Source organism: Corythoichthys intestinalis, chromosome 19, assembly GCF_030265065.1.
Source record: "Corythoichthys intestinalis isolate RoL2023-P3 chromosome 19, ASM3026506v1, whole genome shotgun sequence".
NCBI lineage: Eukaryota > Metazoa > Chordata > Actinopteri > Syngnathiformes > Syngnathidae > Corythoichthys > Corythoichthys intestinalis.
The window spans coordinates 7,719,898-7,741,028 of NC_080413.1; the positions used below are offsets into that span (position 1 = coordinate 7,719,898).

The following is a 21,131-nucleotide window of genomic DNA, read 5'->3' on the forward strand; positions in this document are numbered from 1 at the left end:
TAAAAGTACCAGAAGGGGGAGAAGCTTCCACTTATGCACATTTATTCACAAAAAATAATATTTCCACCTTGACCACTCTTCACTCGGGAGCTCAGCAGTACGCAAACACGCATTCCCTGACGAACTCCAACATTGTTGTAAGGTCCACGTCAGAGTCACTGTCGTCACTGTAGCGTGACATAGTGCTTTAATTATTTAGTATGATTTGGGGAAAACTCCCACGAAGAATAGTCAACAAAAAAGATAGCAATACTAATCCAAATCCGCGTTTTTTACTCACTCGAAGATCCAGGAATTAGACCGATCCCATGGCAATATCGCAGCCGCGATTAGGCCGTCGAATCCACAAAATAGACTGATCCGAAAAGCCGCTGTGGGAGCGACGAATAAAAATAAATGGACAGATCCAAAACCATTATTGCAGACGCGATGGGACCCTTACTTGACTGAGGATCCAGGAAAAATGTTCGGGCGCCAGTTGTAACGTGTGGTGGGTAGGATACATGCATACAGGGACCAAAAAGGGGGAGAAGCTTCCACTTATGCACATTTATTCACTAAACATAGTAATTCCACCTTGACCACTCACTTCACTCCCCTTTTTTCCATTTGACTGGAAATTGCATCCAAAAGCAGCACATCGTGGCATTTTACTTCGCGAGTGTCGGCAGCAATAAGCAATTGTTGAACACGCTACTCATTTGGAAAGATACCAATGACGTCATCACTGCGAGCCCGCAAACCATGGCGCCAACTAACGGTCAAAATATGGACTAAATATTATAAAATATAGCCATTGATTTAACATTTTATGTGTTTCTAACAACATATTTTAGTACAAGAGAACAATTGTGGTTTATTAGAGCCTACATGTATTTAAATCAGAGGATCATTTTAACAAACCATTCACTTAACACTTTTATTAAAGTCCCTATACCTGATTTTTTTTTTTTTTTTTTTTTGTGGAATAAGATAAAATATGTATTTTGTATTTTTGAGTTTGGACAGGAAAATAATAATTCCCAATTTGTGTGAGCCTGAGAGAAAAGTAGTACAAAAAGTGTGCACAAAAATATACCCCAAAAAATAAACAAAGAAAATATAATATATTAATCCCAAATATCGATACTTTTGCTTGGGGATCGATACCTAAAACTCAACGCGCTGGATCGAAATATTGATATTTTGGTATCGAGCCGCCCATCTCTACTGCATGTACGGGACATTAATAAGACCAAACACATTGGGTGAACGTGTGTCAGGGCTAAATTTCTCACAAATACGAACCTAAATAATTGGTAGGCTAAATGAGCAATGCAAAATAAAAATGTAGTTACTTGCATACTACATACTTACTATACTAACTTTCATTTGTATTGGTTCAGGTGATACACCATTAGATTCAAAGATTTTTTTCTTTTTTTTTTCTTTTCAAAATATACTAAAGAAACATTTTGAAAAATTCCAGAATAAATGTCTGGATTTTATTAGCAAATTTAAATGTTCAATTTTTAAACATAACTTAAATTACATTACAATACACAATAAAAACAAACTTGTTAATTATCTCTAACTACCAATTTCTTAGTCAAGGAATAACAAAAAAAATAAATAAATAAAATGGAGTCTTCCTTCAGGTAAAACACTACTGCTTTTGTCCACTAGCACAGCCAAACTCAACAAAAAATCTCCTTCGGGCTGCTTTAAAATCACATAAATAAAATAAAAATACAAATTAGGGAGAAGGGGGTTAACCTCGAATAACTACATTTCTCACAGTTTAATTAACGTTAACGTAAAAAACACATACTGGGAGACACTTCCCTCAAAGCAGCTAACGACTCAATTTCTGCAGGTTAGAAAATTCACACAGTTTAATGTTATGCTAACTTTGATGCAGGTCAGACTTTCAGTAGCAAAATTAGTGGTGTGTTCCCCACCTCCACAACATTGACGTCTTTTTACATTATTGTATTTGTTGTATTTATTGTATTGCATCGTATTTCTGTCAGGACTGTGAGTGTGTAGTGTGTGTGAGGGGATGGGGGGTCAAGTCATCAGCCAATCAAATGTGCGTTTAAGGAACAAAAATGGACTTGCACATTCAGCAAGTGAAAAGGGGTAAATGTAAGTCTGAATATAATGAAAATAATTCACTTACTAATGGGAGGTTCAATTCTATCCAAACAACCTATGGGAAGACAATCTAAATTATCTATGTAATTGAACTCATTATATAATGCAAATAAGGTTGCTTAAAAGTTGGTGGGGACAATTTGACCATTCTGAAAAGTTGGTAGTCTTATGTCCCTGCCGTCCCTATGCAAACCTACGCCCTTGATTTATTGGTTTAGAGGCGCGAGCGCGTCATGTCCTTTGTTTTCAAAAACTGCTCAAGAAACATTTTTAAAATTTCCAGAATGTCTGAATTTTATTAGCGAATTTAAATTGCAATATTTGAATATAACTTTGAAAAAAATTATATTAACACACACATCAAATACAAACGTGATAATAATCTCTTAACTATCCAGGAGTGTCATAAAAGAAAATATTTGTCTTAAGACCACTCAAAATGATCCGTCTAAATAAATTCAATATAACTGAAAAAACGTCTTAGGCGGGCAATAACGAAATAAATAAATGGAGGTGTCCTTCAGGTAAAACACTAGTGCTTTTGTTTTGCTTTTGTCCACAAGAGAGCCAAACTCGGCAAAAAATAAAAGCTCCTTTGGACCACTTTAAGACCACATAAATAAAATAAAAATGAAAATTGCGAAAAAGGGAGTAAACCTCGGTTCACAACATTTCTCACAGTTTAATGTTAACAGTAGAAAACACATACAGGAGGACACTTCTCTCAAAGCAGCTTCCTACTCGAGTTTTGCAGGTTAGTAAATTTCCACAGTTTATTGTTATGCTAACTGATGCAGATTGAAAATTTTTGGTGTGTCCCCCACCTCCACAACATTGATGTCTTTTTATGTTACCAACAGTGGCTGCTGCTGGCCGAAAAATAAAAAAAACTTCTAATATCCCTCCTCTTCGAAGGAGGCGGCATGTTGTGTTTCTGTCGGGGCTGTGAGTGCGTGTGTGTTGTGTCAAGTCATCAGCCAATCAAACATGCGTTTGAAGGAAAAAAAAAAGTCACATATAATGCTAACTGATGCAGATTGGACTTTCAGTAGCAAAATTTGTGGTTTGTCCCCCACCTCCACAACATTGATGTCTTTTTACATTACCTACAGTGGCTGCTGCTGGCCGGAAAAAAAAAACAAAAAAACTTCTAATATCCCTCCTCTTCGAAGGAGGCGGCATTTTGTGTTTCTGTCGGGGCTGTGAGTGCGTGTGTGTTGTGTCAAGTCATCAGCCAATCAAACATGCGTTTGAGGGGGGAAAAAATTGTCACATGTTATGCTAACTGATGCAGATTGGACTTTCAGTAACAAAATTTGTGGTGTGTCCCCCACCTCCGCAGCATTTATGTCTTTTTATGTTACCTACAGTAACTGCTGCTGACCGAAAAAAAAAAAAAAAAACTTCTTATATCCCTCCTCTTCGAAGGAGGCGGCATGTTGTGTTTCTGTCGGGGCTGTGAGTGCTTGTGTGTTGTCAAGTCATCAGCCAATCAAACATGCGTTTGAGGGAGAAAAAAAAAAATTGTCACATTCAGCAAGTGAAAAGTGTAAATTTAAGTCTGTACATAATGAAAATAATTCACTTAATAATGGTGGGGTCAATTCTATCCATACAGCGTATGGGAAGACAATCTAAATGACTGTATATACAAAACTGAAGTCATTATATAATGCAAATAAGGTTGCCTAAAAGTTGGTAGTGTTATGTCCCTTCTGTCCCTATGCAAACCTACGCCCTTGATCTGTATATAATTGCTATCAAAGTTAAACAGTTAACTTTAATCTTCAGCGATTAAACTAGAACTGAACTTTACCCCCGCAAGCCCGGAAGTTGGCGACTTCCTCCCTTCGTCGTCCAAAAGGCTTCAAGGAGTCTTGTGGATGGCGCTAACTCACAAACAAACCGTGTCGCTCAGTGCTAAAATTGGCAGCCGACGCCAGAAGGCAAGAGGCCTGGCGAGGCCCGGCTGGCTCGGCGTGAAATGTGGCAGCGAGCGCAAACACGGCGGTTGGCGGGCATGCCAAAGCTGCCTTGTCAAATGAGACATGGTGGAGGGCGCGTGACGCACTAAGCGCATCTTCATTCCCGCTAAGTGCTGGTCCAGCCTGGAACGCTGACAAACGGCTTGAAATGGGATCGTTTGGCATAAATGTGTCATACAGAAGGCGGCGGTATGTTTATTGAAGTGTCGAGTCTTTCTAGGAATACGCTACCGCATTTTCCACACAGAGCTGAAACATACACGCCAGTAAGTATTGTTTGCACTGTCCGTGTTGCAGCTTCATGTATGCTAAAGTAGCAGTTGTGGAAAGGTACACAATAACCGGGTATAAAAATAGAACTCTGTCGTATTTTACTGTCCATACAGTGCATTTTGCTCGCAAGTCAAGGCACACATAAAAATACAGTGATCCCTCGCTACTTCACGCTTCAAACTTTGTGCCCTTTTTAAATTAAAACATTTTTTTAAATACAGTGTTTTATTTAAAAATGTTAAAATATTTGCGTGAGTACATAAATCATTGTTTTCTTTTATATATATCTTATTCATATCATAATTATTACATTTGCAGTGCTTAACAACTATTTACTTACGCGATTTCGACTTTTTTGACGCTGGAGTCTCATCCGCCATGTTGTCTCCAGTTGTTTTTTTTGTTTATTTTGTCTCATTAACAGTACCTTATTGTACCTCACAGTATCTTATTTTATATTTTCTGTCCTCACTAAACGTGAAGTTGTTCAGCTTTACAAACATCAAACAAGGCAATTGTGCTTTTTTTAGTTCCTTCAATTTTGACAATTTGTAAAGCTGTAACACGCATATGTACACTTATGTTCGAAACGACACACATTTTGACAAGAAAACACCTGACACAAAACAATTGGTGTTCAAACATTTATCTAGTCGCAACAATATGTAAATTTAGTACGTTAGCTTAGTTTGCCTTACAAAAGTCCGCTAGCTCAAATGCTACGAATGCTAATGTGTTTAAAATTCTCATTGCATATCGCTCACACGTACTCCACAAACTGTCGCTGTAAACTTAATTACAAATGCATACACAAACATATACAGTGAGCCTTCGCTACTTTGCGCTTCAAACATCGCGCCCTCAGTCCATTATGGATTTTTTTTTTTCAATTAAAAAAATATATACAGTATATACACGATTTTATAGAGATGTCCCATCCGAACACGTACAGCCTCTCACTCTCCTTCATGATGCCTTGCTTTCTCACCAGGCAGCTGCAACTTGGTAAAGTTAGCGATGAGTGACAAGGGAGCTGCTTTGAACTTGCCAGAGAAGCTTGAAAGTACCAAACTTCATGATTCATATGTATCTCTTTCCAATGCTAAATCTGAATAAGTACATTGAACACCCACATTTTCCCTTAATGTAAACAAGCTACACCTCTACTTCGCAGATTTCGATTATCGCGGCGGGGGGTCCCCATGAGCTGGGATCACTGTATTAGCTGAAACAACTTACAACCTTGTGTAGGCCAAACCAGAGCGCAGCTGTCCTCTGTCCATGTCAGATGAGAGTCTGCTCATCAGTTATAATGTGAGAGTCCAGCCAGACCCAACGCTGCCACCAGAGGGCAGTGTATCCTCCATCATTAAACAAAATAGAATACTTAAGGACTTTTTGGATAGTTATTTTGGGATACTTAAAGGGTTCATTCTGACTTACATGGAAATTCGGTTTGCATCGCCAGCGTAGGAACGGAAATCGTTCGTAACCCTTGGGCTTCCGGTATTTGATCTGTATCTCTCTCCAATGCTGTTAAATCTGAATAAATAAATTGAACACACCAAAATTTTTTAAATGTAAATAAGCTGCGCCTCTACTTATGGATTTCAATTTTCGGCTGGGGGTCAGGTCACTCATATCTCAAAGCACCATTGTACATAATAGTACTCATAAACACAAAATTTTCGGACATAAACCGCTACTTTTTTTCCTCATTTTGAATCCTGCGGTTTATAGTCCAGTGTGGCTTATTTTTTTATTTATTTGGGTTAATAGGTAGCGCTGTATTCTACAGCGGCATCATAAGACTGTCATGAATATTTTTGTAGTCTTTTTGCAGACTGAATGAACCACCATGAAGCTTTTAGCTAATTGGCTGCAAAGCTTCATTGCTTCAAGAAGCTTCATTTGGCCATCACTGCTCCCTTGGGGGACACAGTCAACCGGCTGTCATCCAGCAAATTATTATAATTAATTATTATTAGTTTGACATCCATTTAAAAGTGAGATAATTTACCGGATAACACTAAATGACATGTTATTTAATGCTCATGACAGTGTCATGTCATAATTATGATTGTCTTATGACACTCTTAAGGCACCACTGTCAAATAAAGTGTTACCAAATGCAATAACTAGCAATTAATGAAACAACTTGAACAGTAACTGAAGAAATAATTAGCACGAAACATGAATTTTGAATATCATTTACAGCTGTAGCACTGCAAAGCATGCTAGGAGGCATGTTGGACAACAACAGTGTAAAAGCAGGTGGCAGCAGAGGTTGACTGTCTCCCCTAAGGGAGCAGTGATGGCCAAATTAAGCTTTTTGAAGCAATGATGCTGGTTCATTTGGTTTTATGACAGTCTTATTATACCGCTGTCAAATAAAGTGTTACAGGTTAATATCTTTTGGTGTAAATATCCCATAATACAGTGAGGACAGCTGCGGCTTATAGTCCCTTGCGGCTTATCCATGAACAAATGTCGTTTTCGTGTCAAATTTGGTGGGTGGCAGCTTATAGTCAGGTGCGCCTTATAGTCCAGAAATTACGGTATATTTACTCTTTCACTGCTAGCCTATGATTAAACATAGTATTCCCAAAGTATGTGTTGTGGTAGTTGTTAAACAAAAAAGAAAATGTGAATCAAAAACACCCATGTATTTACTAAACAATGATGATCAAAATAGTAGTCAATTCATTTGATAATTCATTCGTAGTCAATAATCATAGCGACCCTATTGCATTGCACACGGACATAATACACACATGTATAATATATATCCATTCATATACACACTTCGTGTATAAATTAACCATGATTTCTTTCCCTCCAGATTCTGCCTGTGATTGGGCTGTTCAGATATACAGTACCTAATGAAGTGTCTGGTAAGTGTTCAAATTTCCACACCGCTACACTTGCATCAACAACAGCTGTTATACTTGTACTTTTTCGGTGCCGGGCGTTATGAGGCAGAAACAATTATGAAAAAATGATATGTCTATAGTGTACCAGCACATTGTGTGACTGACATGTGTCAGACGGCAGACTGGCCCTCCAGCGCTTACGTCTGGCTCGCACACGACTTCTTTTTTTTCCCCCTCTTGCGCTTCAAACGAGAGGCAGAGACCATTCGCTACCCCGGTGGTCTCTGATGTGTCAACACGCTCGAGATGTACGAGCGCGTCGTACCTGGCGTCCTATCTTAATTGTCTGGGCGGAGTCATTGGGCGTGTGCTGTTCGGGGGAGGTTCCATTTTATGGGTCCCTATCAAGTCGTGCATTTTTTTAGTGTTTGAAATGGCTATCTAAGTAAAGGTGTTTTGTAGTAAGATCATATTGTAGCGTTGTGATGTGCCGATATAATACTATGGCAGTGTCATGTCATAATTATGATGGTCTTATGACAGTTTTATGTCGCCACTGTCAAAAAAAGTGTTATCAAAATCCATAACTAGCTATTAATGAAACGAGTAGAACAGTAACTGAAGAAATAATTAGCACAACACATGAATTTTGATTTGTTATTTACATCTGTAGCGCTGCAATGCATGCTTGGAGGCATGTTGGGCAACAACAGTATTGACAGCAGGTGGCAGCAGAGGTCGACTGTGTCCCCCAAGAGAACAGTGATGCCACTAATAAAGCTTATTGAAGCAATGAAACTTTGCAGCCAATTGGGTCAAAGCTTCATGGTGGTTCATTTGGTCTTTTGACAGTTTTATGACGCCACTGTTGAATGCAGTGTTACCGGTTGATATCTTTTAGTGTAAATATCCCATAATACAGTGAGGACAACTGCGGCTTATAGTCCAGTGCAGCTTATCAATGAACAAATGCTGTTTTCGTGTCAAATTTTGTGGGTGGCAGCTTATTGTCAGGTGCGCCCTATAGTGCGAAACCTACTTGTAATACATTTTTAATTGCATGGTGAAAATTGATACAATTATGACAACTTTCTTCCAACTCACTTTAGTTTTGAACAGACGTTAAACTGACGTACCACAAATGTTAAGTGTATTCAGTAGTGCTGCAACTTAAAGCTATCCAGTTCCAACAGAAGCAGCACGGTTTCATTCTTTTTTTTTTTTTTGGCTCAAATATAAAGATATCTAATTATCTACTAGTACTTGTGACTTGTGGTTTTTAACTTTTAGGACTGCTATATATTAATTTAGAATAATAAAAATATAACAAAATAAATTAATATTGATATCGGAACTGATTGTGTGGTCTGTGTTCTGTGTGGATTATGTACAGTGGGGAGAACAAGTATTTGATACACTCCAATGGGAAAACCCATTGGCAGTGTATCAAATACTTGTTCTCCCCACTGTATGTATCGCTATTTTCGATTGTTTCGCATGCACTACTTACGTACGGTTGGTAGGGGGAGCCAATTCAGGACATCTTGAGGCCAATCATGCTAACGATATGGAATCCAATCAATGTAGCAAACTAGCACTAATTGTGTGCCCTCTGCTGGTCAAAATGTACATTGCAGGAACAGGTCTATTGAGGGTGAAAATGACGATACACGTATAAATTGTCGTTAAAAAAAATATTTATTGTTTTGCATGGATTAAATTACGAGTGATTGTTACTAGAGATGTCCCGATCGATCGGCGGTCCGATCACATCATTTTCAAAGTATCGGAATCGGCAAAAAAATATCGGCCATGCCTTTTTTTAACATATATTTGTTTTTTAATTAAATCGTTTTCTAATTGTATTCAACGTTACAGACATAATATGGTACACTCATCCAGAGTCTTTAGTTTAGGCTTAAGGTAGGGTTATCAAATTTATCCCGATAACGGCGGTAATTAATTTTGTTAAAAATGTACCACGTTAAAACATTTAACGCAATTAATGCATGCACTGCACGACCCACTCACACATTGTCGCGCTCAATCTGTAATTGCGCCGTTTTACCTATATAGAGAGATAAAAGGCAGCGTAAAATGAGTAGAGAGAATTTTGGCAGCCTTTGGAGCCTTTTTTTAATTGTCTAAAGCCTTACAATCCCTCTCCCTATGATTAGAAAGACCATGGGAAGCAATGTGGGGAAGCAAGGTAGCAATTGATCTTTTTCTTCACACCTTATGTTATTTCCCAACGCAGAGAAGATATATCAATTGGTAGCACTACGCACAGTCATGGTTCCACTTCCCATCATGCATTTTGGCATGGCTACAGTATCATTTACTGAAAGCTCAACAAATACACTAGATGACAATATTTAGTCACAATATACGAAGTCACAAATCTTTCTATCCGTGGATCCCTCTCACAGAAAGAATGTTAATAATGTAAATGCCATCTTGAGGATTTATTGTCATAATAAACAAATACAGTACTTATGTACTGTATGGTGAATGTATATATTTGTCCGAGTTTTATTCATTTTTTTCTTAATTGCCAAATTGTATATGATCGGGAAAAATTATCGGGAATGATTGGAATTGAATCAGGAGCAAAAAAAAAGCAATCGGATCGGGAAATATCGGGATCGACAGATACTCAAACTAAAACGATCGGATCGGGAGCAAAAAAACATGATCAGAACAACCCTAATTGTTACAGTTGTTTTTGAATCCTGTCTTGTCATTTTTGTTGTATTTTAGGTTTATTGTGCTGTTACAGCCCTTTGCTGCCTTTTAGCTTCTAATTTATCTTAATCAATTAGGCTCTATTATTATAAACCAACAAGGTTAATCTATTCAGTTGGAAAAAATCCAGTATGTACATGCAGTTTTATGAATTCTTATGCTATCCATTTTCACTGATTCACAAAAAATGATTCGGCTTCTAATAGCCCTTTTTTAAGCAAGCCCTTGTTGAGAGGCATGAAGGAAGGTTCTTGTCCACCTTAAAAAGTCTGGAAACGGAGCTAACATGATGATAACTTGAAATTTTGAGACTGAAGGCGAGTATTCAAGTTATGCAATTGGTCTGCTACAGAAGGTTTTTAGGGCTCGAGCACCAACTGGCGCGACAGCCTTATTGTAATGCAAAAATGATTATTCTTTTTTCAGTGAAATGAAAATGGCCAATTTGGAGACCTGAACATGCTCATAAACTCCCCAAAATTTGCACATTCATGCGGCTTTGCGTAAATTTTGATAATTTTGCAATGTTATGAAAAAATATAACAAAATGGCTCAGTGACGCCCCCTTGAATTTTTCCAAAAAGGCCTCTCCTATTAGGCTTTTTCAACATAGAGCGATGAAATTTGGGGAGTGGATACCTTGCGCAAAACTGCTCCAAAAAGTCTCCTGTATCCATATTTCAAACCCAACAGGAAGTCAGGTGTTTTGGATTGAATGTGAAATTTATATCGTGTTACAGGGTGCATACCTTAGACATTGGCACCTAGGGAGTAAGCGTGATCCTTCTCAAAATTAGTAAGACTGTTCATGAGACATATGAGATCTTAAGTTTTTATAAGGGTGAGTTTTCATTCACATGTCTGACCTGGGCGGTCTGCCAAAGTCGGCCATTTTTTTGGCAACGCGCCATATTCAAGAAATCACTAATAACTCCCTGATACATGGTTCAATCTTTTTCATATCTGGCATGTATTTGGGGTATCCCAGCCTGAACACGACTGCTAAAAAACTTTACCCATTAGGCGTGGCCCCCCCTGCTTGGAACAGGAAACTGCCTTTTTTATAAGACAGGCTCCTCCTCCAAGTGAAATAAAATCAATTGACCTCAAATCTGTTTCAAGGGATTCTTCAGACATTCGTTCAAATGCCTGATGAAAAAATATTGTGGTTTGGTTGAAGCAGAGGAGTCCAAACAGGACAGTGAAAATGATTGTCGTCATTTTGTCTCGCCACAAATTTTGAACAGTCACAACTTGGGAGACACGCTGTACAACATATCTGTGCCAAACTTCCCGTGCTTGGTGAGAGTCGTACCCCGAAGGGTCCTGTAGGGGTCATTTGCATCAACCCTACAGTGCCAACTAGTGGCAACCGAAAGTCACTCATTTTACTTATATGTGTCCAGTTCTTTTCAGGTTGGTCATTGATTTTTCCAGACCTTTTGTAATACTGGCCCATGTCCACATGTCTCTGTCTGTTCCTGTGACGAACCTTAGGATACATTTTTTCAGGGACTTAGGCAGCAAATAGAGCCATGGAATTTGGTACACTTGAGATTCATTATTTTCGAATAAGGGCGTGGCTGCACACCTCAATAGCGCTTCCTTTTTTGTAAGACCCTCTTCAATAGGGGTTTTTTCACCGAGATGTGTGAATGTAGTTAAAATCCCCGCAAAAAAAGGCGTGTTTCGAGTATGTTAAGTTCTCATGAGATTAAGTTTCAGTCAATTTTTTATTTTTTATTTTCCACTTTAATCCATGCGTTTTGGCCATATGTATCGCCATATCGTACAGCACTACTGTACAGTGATGACATTATTTACTCATTCACAGCGGAAGATAAAGAATACATGCATTTGAATATTGTCCATCCACGCAAAAGCATTGCTAGTTGGTGGTAAGTCATACTTGAGTCCAAATGAGAACGTGCAAAAACACCCACGTCTTGTGCGTCACCCTATGATGAAACTCGCTCTTCCGCAGTCTCCGTGAGTGAGAAAAAGGTAAATGTGTGTTTTTATGGAATGGACAGATAAGAAGATCCGTTGCAGAGCCAGCAGGCTTGCCGCTGATTAGCATAGCTTAGCTCAAAGCGGCAAATGGCTTACCCCTCCAAAAAAAACAAAGATGTAGCCAGCAGTCCCTCTTAACGCTCACTAATTAACATCTTTCATCTATTTAGTGGCATTGGTGCAAAAAATAACGTCGAAAAAAATATATATTTCGGAGTGTTGAGGGTGCCAAGCGAGCGGCAGAGACCCCCGAAAGATAAAGCCCGCCACGTTATCGGCGTTTTGGCGGGCGCACATCAAACGCGGGAGATACACGGTGTTAATTAGCGGCTGAGGAGCTGAAAGGCGGGCTAGCGACGCGGCTAACACCGGCGCTAACTCGAGTAAACGTCTCGCGGCAGGCTGGCGTGCCACTTTGCACTTCATTGGAAATTAAAACGCGTTTTGAGTCAAAAGAAAACTGTAGAAAACTGACGCGCAGCTGAAATGTGGGAATGTTTTAACTCTTTCAGTGCCACTGACGACTAGGGTTGGGAACCTCTGGGTACCTCACGATTCGATATGATTTGCGATACAAGGCTCACGATAATGATGATCTCACAAAATGGCGATATAATGATTGTCGATACATGGGTCAGTCAATAATTTTACAATATTTTATTACGCAAATATATTTCTGCTTTGAATTGAATTGAGTTTATCATTCGTAGACGTCCAATTCATTTGAACTGGGAGGGTGGCAGCGAATGGACGAATGCCATCCCTCCCACTTCAAACAAATTGGGCGTCTATGGCGGTCGGTGACAAGAAATGAGTTTATTTTGGGGCATTTCAGATCATTAGCTGTAGATTTTCAGTCACTTCCTGTTGATTTTGGGGCATTTCTGGGTCACATCTTGTTGATTTTGGGTCACAGAATCTCCCCAAATACCTCTGTAAAGTTGGCCTCCCATCAGACGTAAATTTATGGTAAAATTATGCGTGCATATCTGAGACATTGGTACCTAGGGATTAAGTCTGATAATTCTCACAATTGGTAAGACTCTTCATGAGACATATGAGATCTTAGGTTTTCAAAATGGTGAGTTTTCATTCACATGTCTGACCTGGGCGGGCTGCCAAAGGCGGCCACTTTTTTGGCAACGCGCCATATTCAAGAAATCACTAATAACTCCCTGATACATGGTTCAATCTTTTTTATATCTGGCATGTATTTGAGTTATCCCAGCCTGAACACGGCTGCATTGAAACATTACCAATTAGGCCTGGCGCCCCCTGCTGGAAACGGGAAACTCCCAGGACAGGCTCCTCCTCCAAGGGGAAAAAAAGATCAATTGACCTCAAACCTGTTTCAAGGGATTCTTAAGACGTGTTCAAATGCCTGATGAAAAATATTGTGGTTTGGTTAAAGGAGTCCAAACAGGAAAGTGAAAGTGACAGTCGTCATTTTGTCTCGCCACAAATTTTGGTCACAACTTGGCAGACATACTGTACAACATGTTTGCGCTAAAACAGTTTTCTTTGCATTTTAGTAGTTTAAGAGGTTTGACCAAATCCCCCCCGACGCCCAACCCCCCGACGCCCAAAAAAATGAAAGAAAAAAATCAATAGATGAATAAAATTTCTGGCTCCGCGGCGACCTTCATGTCTGGGAGTTCCGGCAAGAAATTCTAGTCACTTTCACCCCTGGATATACTCTAATTATTTTCTGTATAAAAATTAATTTGGTGTTCAAAAAGTCTTTTTTTCAAACTTAAAAGGGTCGTTTTATATTCAAGGCCGTCTTCTATTCGGGCCAATACGATATGTCACTAACTCCATTTATGTCCTGCTCAGATCTTTTACATCCATTCAAAAGTGAGATAATTTGCTGGACAACACTAAATGACATCTGTTATAAGCATGGTTCATGACAGTGTTATGTCATAATTATGATTGTCTTATGGCACCACTGTCAAATAAAGTGTTACAAAATACCATAACTAGCAATTAATAAAACGACTGGAACAGTAACCGAAGAAAGAATTAGCACAGAACATGAATTTTGATTGTTATTTACATCTGTAGCCAGTGTTGTTAATCTTACTTTCAAAAAGTAATTAATTACAGTTACAAAATTATGTCTCCCAAAAAGTAATTGCGTTAGTAACTCAGTTACCTGAATGTAAGAGTAATTAGTTACTTGGGAAAGTAACTTGTGATAATTTTCATGTTTTTTATTTTTTTCTCAATTTAAAAAAAAAAAAAAAAAAAAAACAGTTCACACAATGTGAAGTTTAACGGGTTTTTTGAGACAGTTGGCCATAGCCCAATTCTTTACCCTAAACTTAACTAGACACAGGGGTATTGCGGATATTGTAATAACTAGATAGTAACCTTTGTTATGTGTGGAATTCATTTAATGTTGTTTAATCAACCGTTAAAGTTATTAAAATTGCTCCGTTATTACATTAGTTAACTTCTGTCTGTGTTTAAAACTATTTCATCATTTAAAGATAGATTTAAGTCAAGATTTTGCAGATTTAGGAGCATTTTAGATAAAAAGTTACTTAGTTCGCTAGTAAGGTTCTCTACAACAGAGCCTTCCGGAGAAGTCTACTGCTTTAAGATGGCGGCTTTTTACTAACGCATGTAGTTCTTTATCATACATATTGCTAATGCAGCCGTCTGTCATTTGCATCTAGTTCTGTATATACAGTGGGGAGAACGAGTATTTGATACACTGCCAATGGGTTTTCCCATTGACAGTGTATCAAAAACTTGTTCTCCCCACTGTATGTGATATCTACCGAAGCATCATTTGGGCGTAGTTTGTAGGCTATCGGCTACAGTCAGGTATTATTGGAGCCACCTAGCATAGTAGCATCGCGTTTGAAACGTCACCCTCCCTTGCCCCCCCCACTCCTGCTCTGCTCTCTCGTCTCCGTGAGTCCGTCTTTTTCAGACTTTTCTCGCGTCAGTCAACCAACATAGTAACGCACGCCTTTCCCACCTCCGTAACGGTAAAGGCGTTGCCAAAATGAGAAAAGTAATTAATTAGATTACTCACTACTGATGCCGTTAGTAACGCCGTTATATTCTAACGCCGTTATTAACAACACTGTCTGTAGCGCTGCAATGCATGATTGGAGGCATGTTGGACAACAACAGTGTTGACAGCAGAGGTTGACTGTCTCCCCCAAGGGAGCAGTGATGGCCAAATGAAGCTTCTTGAAGCAATGAAGCTTTGCAGCCATTTGGTTCAAAGCTTCATGGTGGTTCATTTGGTCTTATGACAGTCTTATGATGCCGCTGTCAAATAAAGTGTTATCGGTTAATGTTTCTTTGGTGTGAATATCCTATAATACAGTGAGGACAGCTGCGGCTGGTGGTGGCGGCTTATAGTCAGATGCGTCTTATCGTGCGAAAATTACGGTATTTCAATCCAAAAGACAAAGACAAAATACAAAAAGGCTGCCAAAAACAACACTGGTTGCAACTTGTTGGTTCCTTTATATTTTTAAACAGTTACACCTTTTGAAAACGATATATCGATTCTTGGCAGGACATCGATAACGTTTTGGGATACAAAGTATCACGATATATCAGCATTTCGATATTTTATCACACCCTTACTGATGTGATGCGGCTCTTTACAAATTGAGTTTATTGCTAGTAGATGTCCAATCCATGTGAAATGCCGTCAATGAAAGACAATGAATTAAAACAATATTTTTCCCTGAAAATTTTGAGAACGCTTTCCCAACAATTTTTTTTCTCATCGCTGCTGCTTTAGAGATCCACGTCGTTGCGCCACACACCTCGCGCCTCACGCTGCGCTGAACTACTTAAGTGACGGCGCGTCTTCTTTTTGTCGTCGCCGCTACAACAAGACAAGCGGCCGCGCGTATCTCGCCGCGTACACGCTTCCCCTCCCGTGACGGCACCATTTGCATATCTAGAAAGTATTTCCTGGTAAGTGGAGCAGCGGGCGGTTCTCGGGAGAGGCGCGCAGACACAGATAGAAATTTGTATTAAAAAAAGAAGAAGAACAAAAGCGGCAAAGAGAATGTCTTTCATGATCTGGCGTGTTCAAAGGCAAACTTGGGGGTGCAGTCAACAAGGGAGACGAGGCAACAACCGCTCTGCGCTGGAGAAACGAACGCACGCACGCGTCCGTGTTTTAAACATTCTGTTGATGTTCACTTGAGTTATTGAAACACGAGCGGAAAACATGTCTGTCCAGTTACAAATGTGAGCATTTAGCTGTCCGTTTGTTGCCTTCCCACTCCATGTCAGGTTCAGAGGTCAAAGGTCAGCACTTATGAGTCTCAGGAGGCATCGGCCTCATTACTCCGCGGGGCTATGCTCATGTTTACGTGACCTTTGACCTCGTGAGAGAGCCCCCCTCGTACTCTCTTGCCATTGTTGGAGTCCGCCTTCAACCCGAGGGGTCAAGTTCACCATCAACACATGAAGGCCTTCACACACTTGAGAATAATTCAAGGTGGTGTTGTTATTACAATAATACAGTGGAGGTTAACACTAAAAAGATCTGGGTAGTTTTCTTTTCCTCCTTTTTTTTTTTATAGCTGCTTTACTAACTTCTATTAACTTCAACTAACTTTCTTCTAATTCCAATTCCTTCCTTTTTACCTTCTCTCATCCTTCCTTCTTACTTCTAGTCCACCTTGTCTTTCTCTTTCCCTTCCTTTTCACCTTCCTTCCATCTTTTCTTGTTACATACTTTTTATCCCTTCCCTTCTTATCCTGTCTTCTTTCTTCCATTTGCTTCTCCTTCCATTCTTCTCTTCTTCCTTCCTTACTTCTATCTGTTCACCTATTATTCCCAGACCCGTGCCGCCCATAAGGCAAGCTAGGCAAATGCGTAAGGGCGCAGCAGCGTCCAAAAGGGTGTCAAGAAAAATATTCAAATAATATTTGATGACAGCAGTATTAAAAAATTATACAAAACAGAAGAACAACAAAACCTTTCGTAGTAAGTCTTTAAATAATAATGAAATCATTTTTCTAGTGTGTCTTCTGCCCATTTCACTTTTTCCTGTGATGTGATCATTTCACCACAGACCCTAGTCTCACCACCCAGCAGACCAGCGAGCTACCTGAAGGTGCTATTTTTAGCCTCCGCAATGGAGCGACGTTACGGCAACAAGTCAACTTCATGAATAGACAAAAGCCCTCCGGGTCAGAAGAAAAAGAAAGCAAGGAGCCTTGGAACTACCAGTAGACCTTAGGGGTGTAACGGTACACAAAAATCTCAGTTCAGTACGTACCTCGGTTTTGAGGTCACGGTTCGGTTCATTTTCGGTACAGTAAGAAAACAAAATGCAAAATATAAATGTGCTAGTTGTTTATTACACACTTTTGTGCTTTCAACAATAGGAACATTAGCCTATACAAAGCTAGAATTCTGCTCAAAAAGCAGCGGGTATTTAAAGATAATCCAACAGCAATTTGCCTTTCAGACCCCGCGTATTGGTCAGCTTTCTTTCTGAAAGAAAGAAGAAAAAAGAAGTCCTGTGCTAAAGAGAAAAGCAATCCCAATGACAAAGATTTTAACATGTATTTTACAAATGAAATGCCTCAATGAAACATTTTTTTTTCTTATGAACGGTTTTCAAAAGCTTTATTGGTGGATTTTCTCAAGTTAAAGCTCCATGCTGATAAATTTAATTGTGTAAGCAGGATGTGTGTATTACTCTTATTATTTAATTACAGGTGTTTTAGCTCATTTCAATTTATTTTATTTAAATGGGCTATTATTTATTTTTTTATGTGTTTATATTTTACAAATGTAATGTAGTATTCATTTATATTGTATATTTTATGTTGTATAACTTTAGTTACTATGTGAATGTTAGTTCCTATTTGTTTTGTTGTGGTAGGAGTGTTTTGTATTGAACACGGGCCCGTGTTGTTTATTATTATAGCAGAGAAGACAGCAGTAAATCAACAAAGACAAGTCAACTGTGCCCTGATCTACCACTCAAGAGATCTGATGGACTCAAAAAGTAGGTTACGATTGCATATTAGTTTGAAAATCGGCCGGATCCACCGTATTATTACACGTGTGACTTCCAGCCCGATCCTAGCTAGTAGTATTGACACAGGAGGGCCGCGTCTCATGTCAAATAATAAACTCTGCCGTTCTTTTCGCGTGCGTCGCTTCTGGGACGCGTCTAACAAGCGGCCGCACTGCGACTGGTGTGCATTGGTTGATTGACTCTAAACGCCTGCGTTTCAATGCATTCTCGCGGCGGCCACGTTGCCGCGCCGTTGACGTTTCTGGGTTATACTATCCTACCGTGTTGGTCCTCATTATAGTAGAGAAGACGGAGTAAATATAATCTACACAAAGAAACTGTAACCCGACCGACTCACAGCCTCGAAAAGTAAGGGTTATATTATGTCAGACACTCATTCGGTACGCGTCCGTTCCGAACCGACTACCACGTACCAAAACGGTTCAATACTATTACATGTACCGTTACACCCTTAGTAGACCTGCATTCTGAGAACGAATGTTCTGTTGGGGTGGTATGGAACTAGAGCATCTGTGAGATAAGATGGCCCCAAACCATTAATGGTCTTAAATGTAAGAAGGAGGATTTTAAATTTAATGCTAAACTCGACTGGAAGTCAGTGAAGGTCTTGGAGCACAGGGGTGATGTGCTCTCTATTATTAGTTCCTGTTAAAAAGTGTTGGTGATGACGGCTAGACACGTCACGAAAGAAGGAGTGGGAGGCCTATGTCTAGCATCGTGATTTTTGCATTTTAGTAGTGGTCGTGTCACTTATGTGACGTGCTTTGCCTCCCCACGACCCCCCCTGCCCCACACACAGGCTTAAGCGTGTGCCCATTCCAGGCTCGTTTTGTGAAACACATGTGTCAGGTGCTGCTTGGTAAGTTTTGTTTTCTTATCTTGGCTATGCCATGGTCCTTTCGCCTTTAAAGGTCTGTGCTGAGTGATCATCACACACTAAACTAACTTGTAGCGTTAGCATAGCTTTCGAGTTAGCATTAGCATTTAGCGCGATGACTCGTTGAGTGTCTTCTTAAGCTCTTGGAAAACTTTTTACATACAGTTCGTGGTGTTGAGGTGAGTTTAACTAATTGCAAATTATGAGCTGTTTTCATCATGAAGATGTTGATGTCCTTGTAGACTCTACAATTATGTGCTCGTCTGTCAATGTTCATTTGAAATTGTTGGAACCCATTTGTCGGATTTTTCGTTGACTAAAACTAGACAAAGATGAACACATTTTGAAATGCAAATATGACTAAGACTAATAAGTATTTTCGGCCAAAAGACTAAGACGAAAATTAAAAGAGCTGCCAAAAACATCACTGGCAGGTGGGAACCATAAGGCAATTTAAGCAACTGCCTAAGGGCGCACCAGCGTCCAAAAAGGCGTCAAGAAAAATATTCAAGTAATATTTGATGAAAGCAGTATTCAAAAAATCATACAAAACAAGAAAACAAAAGAACAACAAAACCGTTCATAAGTCTTTAAATAATAATGAAATCATTTTTCTAGTGTGCCTTCTGCCCATTTCACTTTTTCCTGTGATGCGATAACTTCACCACGGACCCTAGTCTCACTACCCAGCAGACCAGCGAGCTACCTGAAGGTGCTATTTTTAGCCTTTGCAGTTGAGCGACGATATGGTGACAAGTCAACTTCATGAAAAGACAAAAGCCCTTGAGGTCAGAAGAAAAAGAAAGAAGACAGCAAAGACGTGAAGAAAAACAGAGGTTTGTTGTGATGATTTTTTTTCAACAGCATAAGCACGTAGACTTAGCGCAACTGCAAGCTAGCGGTTATTTACATAGAGCTTATATGACTTAGTGCTAAAGCAAAATTATACTGTATCATTAGCCAGCTTGTTGTTTTAGAAATATTTTCACTATTCAGCCAGCTGTGGATTAGATTCAGTTAAATTTACTCCCCCTCCAATTTTATAGAAATTTGGACAAAGTGTATGGGAGACTAAAAGTGTCTTGCTTATTTTCATGTGATGTGAACCACTTTTACCTTGTGTTAAATTGTGCTTTTTAAATAAATATGCCTTGCCTAAAAGTGCCAAGGTTAATTAAATAAATACACAAATATGGAATTAACAATTTCAAAGTTCTTCGGTATTGGGGACTAAAAGTGCCACGTATTTAAATGCAAACATTTGTTATTAAATGTGTCATTAATTCATTAAAATGGCGTTCACATTCATGTAAAAACATATTCAATTTATTTATTTATTTTTGCTATCATGTATTATTGAATTCATTATTATTGGATAGTCCTGTGTAGTTGCCGTGCTTCAAGAATTTATTTTCTTTTAAATACGCCCGTCAAAAATAGTGGCCGGATCCAATAGACAGGTACAGTAGGCTGCAAGAATTTAGGCGCTATTATGGTAATGTCATGCTGGTTTCACAATCAACAGCTATTTGACTAATATAATGTAACATTCCACTTTTTTCTCTTTGTAGATGCTCTTCTGAAATATTTTCTTTCTACCTCTGTACATCCTGGGCCATCTTTTACAGTGAACTTAACCACATCAGCACCAAGTCCAAGCCCACCAAGTCCAGGAAAGAAGTGCACCTTCCAAAATAATATAAAAGTGCAATTGCTGCTTTTGCATCAGTAAAGACAAGGTGAGTAAGAATGTAAGTCAAAGTGAAAAAAAAAAAAAAAAGTTGCATTTTCAAGTGTTCTGTGTGTCTTTATATAGGTTTGTGTGGGGGAGAGTGAATCATATTGTAATAACAATTGTAATTTATTTAATGCATTTGTTTTTGAAGTGTTTTCATTCGTGCTTTTGAATAGTTATTACAGCATTTTTCTTTTAATTTCTGCACTTGTTCGTTGTTTTTTTTAATATAATAAATTACAAAGAGATAACGTGCTTTTTCAATGTGTTTAAAATAGGGTTGTTCCGATTAGGTTTTTTTTGCTCCCGATCCGATCCCGATCGTTTTAGTTTGAGTGTGTGCCGATCCCGATATTTCCTGATCCGATTGCTTTTTTATGCTCCCGATTCAATTCCAATCATTCCCGATAATTTTTCCCGATCATATACATTTTGGCAATTCATTAAGAA

General features: G+C 39.0%; 1 long non-coding RNA gene across 2 annotated transcripts in view; it reads left to right on the forward strand.

Moving 5' to 3' along the window:
• Positions 1 to 21,131, forward strand: part of LOC130907586 (uncharacterized) — a 392,577-nt gene that overhangs the window by 328,581 nt on the left and 42,865 nt on the right. For both annotated transcript variants that reach the window (XR_009061498.1, XR_009061497.1), the window contains one exon: positions 7,237 to 7,288. This is a non-coding gene — a long non-coding RNA (uncharacterized LOC130907586). The remainder of the gene's footprint in view (positions 1 to 7,236; positions 7,289 to 21,131) is intronic.